The sequence below is a fragment of the Gossypium hirsutum genome, chromosome A12, assembly GCF_007990345.1.
Source record: "Gossypium hirsutum isolate 1008001.06 chromosome A12, Gossypium_hirsutum_v2.1, whole genome shotgun sequence".
In the NCBI taxonomy this organism is placed as follows: Eukaryota; Viridiplantae; Streptophyta; class Magnoliopsida; order Malvales; family Malvaceae; genus Gossypium; species Gossypium hirsutum.
In genome coordinates, this window is record NC_053435.1 from 91,563,664 (window position 1) to 91,575,185 (window position 11,522).

Consider the following 11,522-nt stretch of genomic DNA (forward strand, 5'->3'; position numbering starts at 1 on the left):
AAATAACAATATATTACCATATTATTAACTGTGTTTGATATGTGACCATCGTTCTTAATCAATGGAGCCATTGCGATACTTGCAAATTCAAAACAAATTTCAATTATTAATTTCAAAGTTTGATGGATTTTAAATATTTATCAAAATACCTAAATTGCTTTTAATTACAAAAAAATACTAAACAGTTTTGTCCAAATCTTTTTTTTTGCTATACTACATCAACAAAATAAACATATCTTATAAATTCCAACTCAATTGTCCTATTCACAAATTCCATCTCATTGGTTTAACCTTTTACCTACATAAAAAACAAAAATTGATATTAAAATATTAAAAATAACATTCCAATAAAAAAATATAGCAAAAAAATAACATAAACATAACATAATAAATACAATTATTTTTATTATTATTTTAAAATGATAATAAGTAAAATGTATTGGTTTAAAATATAATATATATAATAACATGTGAACTTAATTATTGTCAAAAAATATAATTTTTTGCATAGAATTTCAAAATAAATTTCATTTATAATATTTATAAATAACATAAAATAAAATTTAAAAACATAAACTCTTATTCTCAATTATAAAATCTTAAAAAATTAGAACATATAAACTAATTCCTAATTTATCTCATAAATTCCAAATTCCATATCAATGGTCTCATCTTTTACCCACATAAAAAATAAAAAAAATTATCTTAAAATAATCAAAATAACATGCCAAATAAATTACATAAAAGTATATCTAATCAACCTAAAACACACATAACAAATAAATTATGAATGAATGAAAATATAAAATAAATACAAACATACCTTAATAGCTCTTTTTAACAAAAGAATACCTTAAAAATAAAATTAAAAATTAAATTTGAATTAAATCAACAATAATAATAACAAAAACTAATTAACATTAACATTAATCCATTAATTTATAACAAAAAATTACATTTTCTTAAATACCTAATCTTCCCTAAACAACAAAATAAACTCTCCTTTCTTTTTCTTTCTTTTTTCCTTCTCTTTCTCCTTCCCTTTATCTATTCTCCTTCTCTTTTTTCTTTCTTTTTCCCTTCCCTTCCCTTCCCGCCCTCTCCTTCTCCTTCTTTTTCTCTTATTCTCTTCTCCTTCTCTTTCTTCTCCTTCATTCACCTGCCAAAAATGATCTTGGGGGACCATTATAAGGCCCCCAAACATACAATAACAACAAAAACCCTGCTTTGACTCGTCTTGTTGCTGCGCCTGCCACCCCGGTGCTGCCTCTGCCAAAGGCTTCACTAGTGCTGCCTCTAGTGTGTCCTCCTTCAAGGTTGTGCTATCCCATCATTTTTCCTTGGGTGCCGCCTACCTAAAACCCTCCACCATTATTTTATTTATTTATTTATTTTTAATTGTGTGGTGTTAGAAAATAATGGTGGTGCCGCCTATGCACCACCCTCCACCCATCTAAATATACCATTTTGGTACATAATTGTTTCAACAACTCATTTTGGTATTTTTTTATAATATTCCGGTAAAAAACCTTACATCAACCTCTCACCGGTAGAATTTTTTGGAATTTCCACGTAATTTTTTCAATTTTCCAAGTGGGTAAGTCATTTTTTTGGTTATAATTTTGCCTTTTTTTTCTTTACCATCTCTTTCTTTCTTTTCCTTCTCTTCTCTTCTTTCTTTTTGGGCCGCCACTACTATCTGGTGCCGTTGTCCCCTTATGGGGTGGTGTCACATCCTTCTCCAACTGTTATTGTCGTCTATCGCCAGCTTTCTTATTGCCTACCTCCAACCAATTTGTTATTTTCAACAATTTATTTAACTGATTTTGAATGTCAATATTAAAAAAATAGATTTTTCGGCAATATAATACATAAGTATAATTTGATAATTTTTTAATACATTACTTTAGTTTCTACACCTTTTTCACTATAAAACTTAACTTTTTTTAACCCTAATTAATGCTTTAAAAAAGATTTTTTTTTACCACAATAAAAGTGCAAACATGATGTGGCATGGACAATCAACTACTGTTAAAGATTTAATGATTGGATGACTGAAATGAAAATGCTCTAAAGTTGGGTAACAAAATTACAAAGATTTCATTTTGGACGGCCAAAACAAAAATGCCCTAAAAGTTGGATGATGAATTGGGTAATTTACCCTAATAACTTTGATTTTCTCTAATATTCAAGGCACCAGATTAAAAAAATTATAACACTTGTCAAACAAAAAAGTAGTTTAGAAGTAAACTTTATATAAAGAATGTTTTATTGCATCCATTGCATAGTTTAAAAGGAAACTGAAGATTCCAATAATATGAGATGCAAAAATGGAAACTAGGTAATGGTCCATTACAAGGATAAATCTTTGTCGGAGCCACCTAGATCCGTGTGTCTTAGTGTTTCTCTACCTCCAATAAAATACACCCTTTCTTTTTCTACTTTTGCTTTCCAAACTTTTTCCCATTTCTATTTCATATGCCTCCCCCTACCTTTTGTTTATATAATATATGTTTGTTTCATTACTTCAACTGTTATATATCCTAATAACGTGGTAAAAGTATCGTGAATATCTCTATATTAAAAAAGTATATTGTAATTTTTATTTTTTCTACTTAAAAAAAGTATATTATACATTAAATTAAAAAGTAAACTTATATTTTCATTAAAAATTTCACTCATTTATGTTGTTAAAAGGTGGTCTTGTACAATAATATGAGGTACACGTGATACATCCTAGTATTCTGTCAACCACGCCACTTTTTAATATTACAAGTAGATGAAAATTTTGACACAAATGATCAATTTGTTCTTTAATCTAATGTACTGGACTAATTTACTTATTTTTTGAGTAGAGGAACAAAACACAATCTGACTCCTAATATAGAGGCCTCTATGATATTTTTATCGAATACACTTATATATTTTATTAGATTCTTTTTTCTTTATAAAATTAGTTTTTGAATTTATGTTTTTTCTTTTTATAAATTTTGTATCAAAATTAAATATTTCCACCTGTTTTGTTGGTTTGGATATTTAATATAAATTCGTTTTGTCGGACATTTATTGAGAAAAATGTCAAAAATCTCATAATATGTTTTTAGTCTATTAGATTCTTCCCACATTAAATAAGATAAAATTTAAATTTATGTTATACAAATAATACAAAACATTATAAAATGTGGCTGCATATCTGAAATATAGGCTCATCAATCAATTTGGTGAGTTCCCCAAGAGCTCGTTCATTATACGTGTCCGTCACTTGCATGATTTCATCCTGCTCGCCTATAATCTTATGAGGAGTATCTAAGACATGTGTAACCCGCAAGGGGGGTAACGTGTCACCACACATGGCACCTAATTATCCCTCGCACATCACATCAGTAGATCATGCCTTATATATAGATGTGAATGAACCATACAGGGGGACACAATAGAATAAACATTCAATAATACCGCTTTTATTATATTTGTAATATGATACAAAAATTTTAATTTAATATAATTGTACATATTAAGCTTTAATTTTGATTAAATTATATATGTTTAAACAAAATGAATTTAATTATTTTTTTATGTTGTATAAATACAATAATTTATAAATGCAACAAATATAAAACAAAGCCTACATTAAGTAACACCGTTAGTGATGTATGCAACTAAAAAATAACCAATATTTCATTTATCTAATATTACTCGATAGAAATTCTTATATCATATAACATATGACACATTGATTGAAATTACTAAATAATTTTATGGATTTATATATTTAACTAAAGAAAAAAACTGTATAAAATTATAATTTTATGTTATTCTTTTATCACTTTTTAATAATAGAATCACAAAACTTAAAAAGTATTGAGTGAAACAATCGAAAAAGAAAGATGGCATTAGGTGTCCACCTTTCCGCACAAAAGATTTATAAAGGCCAAGAAAAGCTTATGACCGAAAAGAGAACAAATTCCTATAATATACTCTCGAAGTTACTACTCTTTTTTTTTATCCATTCTTTCGGTTACATATGATACACAGCACTAGGTTTCGCTGTTCATTCATAAGTACTTGATGGAATATTCCAAATTAAATGGCCCCATTCTTCTAATTAAATATTAATATGTCCTTAATGATTACAATTAGGAGAGTTAATTATGGGTAATAACATCCCAAGATGTTGTCACATGCACCAAACAGTCCAAGGAGCAGTGTGTTGTTGAATACACACACTATGTTGTTCGTCCTTTTTGCTATACAAAATACCTTTAGGAGGAGTCAACTTTATTCTCTTATTAGTAACGAAAACCCATTAAACTATTTTTTTGGATTGTTATTATTTCTGTTCCTTTTTTAATACTTTAGTAATTCAATTTTATCAACTTCAAGCTTTTTTTATTTATTTTTTAAATTATATTTTAGGAGATATGTTAACTCTAAATATGTATAGAAACCTTAAATACTTTGCTACCAATGAATAAGTTTGAATAAAATAAAATAAAATCTTAAAAAGGTCATGTTTATGGAAGATTTGTGTACTAAACGATTTTAATGAATTTAGTTTCTTTACAATAATTTGATAAATTCTAATTCCTCTATCGATTGAAATGTGTATTTTAATTATGAGATCAAGTTTTTTTTTCTTTTAATTCCATTAAATAAATTGACCAATTTTATTTTTTAAAACTTGTGATGACTTGACATATATATATTGATTTTTTTATACAATTGGATAAACTTGTTGCACATTTAAAAAATACAAAAAAAAAGAAGAAAAAATATAGTAAATTGTATAGAAATATTAAGGTGTATATGTCACATTATCATATAACTTTTTAAGAAATAAGTAACATCAAATAATTTGAAAGAATTACTGGAAAAAAGTTGACCCAAAGATTAAAAATATGTACTTTAATAAGTACAAGAACAAAAAATGAACAAATTATAGAAGGACTAAATCAACGACATAAATTCTCTGTTAAGTTTTGAGACACAACCACGTAAAGCTTTTGCGTTCTTTAATATCAGCATCTATTCACTGTCCCTAACATGCATGTAAAATAATTTGTATAACATAATCACATTAATATTTTTTTAATAATTTTTATGTCACGTTAATATTTTTATTCTAAAAAAATTAAATCTAAATTAAAATTCTCAAAATTTAAGATAAAATTATTAATATGACATAAAATTATTAAAAAAAATAATATCTCTTGTTGATACAATTATTTGTTTTATGAGAAAAAAACTTAATACTTTGTGGTATAAGACAAGTGGGCACAAATGATTGCAGACTCCGTAGTGGAAAAAATATACTCTAAATAGTGGTGTTAATTGGAATCACGAGATAATAATATTTATAAATACAATATTCTTTTGAGTTTAATAAAATGATATATATATATATATATATATATTAAGTAGAAAGTTAAATAACAAATAACTAAAACATCAATTAAGGAATTTTTTCTTAAAATAAACAGAAAGGTTTTTAAATCATTTGGATGCCATCTGTATATTCACAATTAATTAAAGATTATTTAAAATAAGTTAAAAGTTCAGTTAAAATTAGAAGCTTAAGAACTCTAAATTGTGACCTTTTCACAATATGTTTACTTTTTATAAAATTTAGGTTTGAATAATCTTTGTAAAAAAATAAATTTTTAATTTTGGAGATTTATATAATTCACTTTTAATTTTCACAAATTTATACTATTATAAAATATTTTATTAAATTCCTTTTAAAAAAATGTTTCATTGAATTTGGTGTCACTTAACATAGTAATTCTAAAGTTTTATCTGATAAATTGTTGAAAAAATTAAATCAATCTAAAATTAATATTTAACTTTTTTAAATATGTTTGATAATCCAAAATAAAAACAACACGATAATTTTTTCTATAAAATGTGAAAAATTATAAGTAAATAAGAGAAACTTATCACTAAATGAAAAATATTTTGAATTAAGTCAATTTTATTTTAATATTATATTATCCTATAAAAACTTTACCTTCAAATTTTGATTTTTTTAGAATAATGTGCAATTTTTAAAATTTAAAAATAATATGTAAAATAATATTTTTCATAATTTTAAATTTTATATTTATCAAGTAATCTAATTATATTCCTTGTTTAATTTTAAATAATATATTAACCAGATTTTATAACTTACATTGAGAACCTAAATTTTTAATACTTTTTTTAAAATTTAATTTTTTTAGTTTATCAAACAACACCTAATTTAATAGTAAATTTAATTTAAAAATAAAATAAAATTTCATTATAGTATAAATATATAATATACTTTGGAAAAAAAATTACCCTCTAAGACATATTTTTTTTCTTTTTTAATCTATAGTAGTAAATAACTACCATACAAAAAATCATTATTTAAAAAATTGCTTTTATTTTATTTTCAATAAAAATGATTTTGAATTACTATTATTAAAAAATACTCATAAAGTGGATGATATGAATCCAAAATTTTGATTTTTGCAATATCTTTGTGTATTCAGAGAAAAATAAAAGGATAGAAATGCCAGATGTTAAAAGTTATTAGAGACATTATTTAATTAAGTTAAGACTCCACATTTTCAAATCTTTTAATTTAAACATTAATTGGTTGATTCATTTTTTAAAAATATACAACAAATGCAATTTAAATCCGAGGTGGTGAATACTCTTGACCATTAAACTATCACATAAGGTTTAGATCTAATTATATGATACAATATGGTTTAGATCTAATTCAAAAATATATTATCCGAGTTTTAATTTATATGAATAAAGGTGTAGGGCTCTACTCCTATAGGCTACGCAAAGTGAAGTGTCGGCTACGTTTATGAAATATATATTAGAGTCAGCTTTGGTTCAGGCCCACTGGTCCTTCTTCGCCTTGAAAATAATTTGAAATATTAAGGGAGGAATTGGATTACCCATGAAAATAGTGGCTGTGAAATTGTAAATAATGGTGATATTGAAATTGGTTATTGAAGTGATAAAGATGGAATGTTGTGGCCGTGAGTTTAAAATTAATAATGAGAAATGTTTAAATTTAATTATACAACTATTTTGATGAAATAATAATAATAAATTAATTATTAATAACATTAAATTAAAATGACTCTATGATTAATATCTCGTTAAAAACTATTAAATTTATATTTATTTTAACTACTAATAATTAAGAATTACCTAAACAATATTTATATTAAAAATAATTTAAATAAAATATAGTCCAGTTCATCAATTGGATCCCCTTCCCTCCACCCAAACTTGAAGGGCCTTTGAGTTTGAAATTCTCTCTGGAAATGTATCTAAATGCACTCAAATAATTTCCCATCCTTTAAAGTTGAAGATGCAAATGCACTGGAGCTTGAGTGGCATTCAAAGTAAATCTGCATCACATCTTATTATTTATTGTCATAAAATATTAGTCCAAATTAAAAGTGATTTAATTTGATTAAAGCTCATTAGGTTTTAGTTATTAAATAAAGTATGAGTCAAAAGTTATATATTATATATAATTTTTCTATTATCCCATGTACTAATTTGAAAGATTAAAGTTACTAGATCGAAGATTCTAAGAAATCAATGGATTTAGATACACTTTTGCGTTTAGTTTTGTTCTTGATAAATTTACATGATAGATTCTGATTTATTAAGTTTTGTATAAAAATTTTAGCCTAAATCTAAAGTATAAACCTTACTGCGACACCAACAAATATATATATATATATTAAAGATAAATTTAGGGTCATAAAGCAGTCTTTTCAAAATTTAATCTCATAACTTTGTAAACTGTGAAATGTATTTTACATCACAAAATAAACCTATAATGACCGGAGTTTTACATTGAGTATTCAAGGTATATATAATATAGGATCTAAGTCAGTGAAGTATTGGTTTAATGTCACTTTTGTTTAAATGTAATGAAAACATTGAGGTTTGATGGTGAAAGAAAGTGTTAAGAAAAGATTGGAGTAGATCATGGTAAGTGATAATTAGTAAGGTGTATGGCTGAGAATAAATAAATATGTTGAGGAAGAGTGCCAAAATTCCCTCACGAGCTATAAGAGCTCGTATTCATAGGTTTGGAGAAAATGAATTAATAAAATTAAATATTGAATAGGAGTAATGAATGAGATTTTTATTTGCATAGATATCAATGAGTTTATTATGAGAGAAGATATAAATTTGGGTCGAATAAAGGAAACCCTATTCCGTATACTTTTGTTACGTCTCAATTAGCAAAATTGATATATTTTCCTAAATAATGTAAAAAATTACCTAATTCCTTTTTTTAAAATGGCATTTATCACTAATTTTGGATTTTGGATTTTTATATTTTATTTTATCACTTTTGATATTATTTGATAAATTTTTAAAGTTGTTTTATATTATAGTTAGATTTCTAGTTTAGGTTGATTTAATTGGGGTAACAGTAGTATAGTTTTTTTTCCAAAAATCATGAATTGAAATGATTTCAATTTTGTGTCGTGTATTAATGAGTTTAGAGTTGGAGGTTGGATGTGGAAACACAAAGAATACTAATTTATCTAAAAAGACCCGTTTCCAAGCATATTTACGGAAATGGACCGATTACACAATTATTTATCAGAAAATGCCACTTTTTACAAAACATGCCTATGTGGATGCGTTTAAGGGGGATAATGTCAGCAAAGCGCGCTCCTATGGGAGCGTTTTTTGTCACGTCAGCCAAAAATGTGCTTACGTGGAAGCGTTTTGCTTACGTGGCAAAAAAGGCTCCCTAGGGGCGCATTTGGCTCCGTGTTTTTATATGTTAGGGATATTTGCATGTTTAGTCCCTAGGATTTTTAGGGTTTTTAGGGTTAGGATTTTGCTAAAATAAGTTAAGGTTTAGTATTTAGGTTTTTGTTAGTTAGGGTGTAGAGTTTTAGTAGATTTTAAAAATAAACCAAGATTTAGTGTTATTTTATAAAAATTATTTAGATTAGGGTTTATGGTTTCTAAATAAAATAAGTAAATCAGGGTTTTAGGATTATAAATAAATTAAATTAGTGTTTACGATTTGTAAATAAATTAAGTAAATTAGGGTTAGGGTTTTAAATAAATTAAATTAGGGTTTATGATTTTTAAATAAATTAATTAAATTAGGGTTCTAGGGTTTTAAATAAATTAAGTTAGGGTTTTAAATAAAATAAATTAGGGTTTATGGTTTTAAATAAATTAAGGGGTTTATGGTTTTAAATAAATTAAGTAAATTAATGTTCTTGGGTTTTAAATAAAGTAAATTAAGGTTTAGGGTTAAAATTAATTAAATTAGGGTTTAGTTTTTTAAAAAATAATATTGTGTTTATTTTTTTAACAAAATTGATTATTTTTATCCTGAAAAAATAATTTTGAGAAGGCATTTATGAACAAATAGTGTCAAAAACGCTTCAAGAGGATGCACTGTTAGCAAAATTACAAAAAAAAGCTCTCACGTGGACGATCTTTTTCTAAAGTAATTCTTGAAAAAATAATTTTGAAAAGACGTTTCTGAACAAATAATGTCAAAAACGCTTCAAGCAGGATGTATTGTCAGTAAAATTACAGAAAAAAACTCCCATGTGGATGCTCTTTTTCTACAGTAGTTCATGCTTGGCCTTAGGCTATAAACGAGGCAAATTCATTCTCAGGTTGCATAAGTTACAACAAGAAAAATTAGAGAGGCTAAACAGAATAGAAATTGAAAATGAGTGAACGTATTAGTGCTGTTATTTACTATGATGGTGAGGCCTGTGACACCGAGAACGGCGTTGTCTTTTTATCAAAGAACATAGTGCGAATGGTTTTTAACCAAAGTATAGATTTTACATAATTTCGTAAAAGAATTAGGCGCAAAATCTTCGGAACGACGCCAAGTAGGGTTTCTTCTATTAAGTATCAATTTTGTGCTTCGATTGATCCTGTGACATATGACTTATTTGATATCAAAAGTGTTCGTAGCTTTGATGCGATGGTGCAGACACATCTCACTAGTGAATCGCCCTATCTTGAGTTATATGGTTTCGTGTGACAGAATTTGATAGACCGAGCCGGTGTATTACCGATGGGCAATATCGTGTACACCTTAATTTACTATTAAAAATATAAAATTAATTTACTATTAAAATATTAAAAACAACTTTTTTATTATTAAATGAAACAATATAGAAACGACTTCTACAAATATATTTAAAAAATCAATGAATATGCCGGTCAGAATCAATGCCACATGAGGTGGACGACGATTACGTGCTAGATTCCTCTTTAGTTGCTCCGGTGTGGGTTGTGGTTGCTCCGGTTGTGGGTGTTAGGAGGATAACCCACCTTGGTAGAATAAAGAATATGGAGGTGTTTGCATCACCCACGGTGGAGGTGTTTGAATCCCATAAGGCGATGGGGAATGGTAATGAGATGAGCTCGCCGACAGTGCCTCGTGTGATACCTCCGACGACGATGACCTATATACCATTGGTTGAGTCAAAGTCATCGGGAAATGAAATGCACTGGGGCATGCATTCCAACCTGGTATAGGACTGGGAAAAAGGAAACATATAAGGGTTAGGATACATATAAGGCTAAGATACGCACCCGTCATCCATTCCCCTTAGATTTAAAGGGCCCCGTCGTTCCCTTTCCACACAAATTTACCGACACCTCTGCTTTTCTGACAGTAAATATGGCTTGCTATGGATCCTAAACCATGGCATGTAATCTAGGGCGTACGCTAACTCCGAGAAGATGATCAGTTCCCGATCAGATATGTGATCATACCAGTTTTCCCAAATTTCGATATATTCTGACCAGAATGCCAGCCAATTCATATTCATTTACCATAAGTCGATTCTGTACTGATCATCGAGCACCTCAAGTTCTTCAGGAATCGGTAGTTGGAATCTAAATTACCGCAACACTCTATCCGTTTGGTGCATCTCGACAATTGCATAGTTGACTAATGAGACCTTAACATACCAAATCTTCGGATTTTGAAAGAATTCTTCTGGAATTACTACCTGTATTGTCAGATCCTCGTATGGTGTCCATTAAAACTGTATAAACGGGATAAAAATATTAGTTATATACATAATACTAAATACAAATATTGAATACTAAGTACTAAATATGAAACGATAATTTTATGTATATATATTTTATTTAATACTTACTTGTGCTTCCGACCGTTGGTCTAATAGAAGCCGTATATCTTCAAGAGCGGTAGGTATTCCAACATAACTCGCTGGATGGTTCCACCTAATTAAATAAATTTTCTGCATACAATTTTATTTTTAAATCTATGGAATAATTGTAAAATAAAATAAAAATTATATCTCGTTATGAGTGGGAATGTATATAGGTGGTTCACTCGAGGACGTAAAATGAAAAGCGAAGCTGAGTACATGATTGTAGTAGTCGTCCCGCACATCTCCCGATACAATGTTTACAACATGGCAGACCCCCAACTTAATTCGCTAGCTGCTCTAAAATCAATGAGTTTCAGCAGCTATCTCAGTTGTACA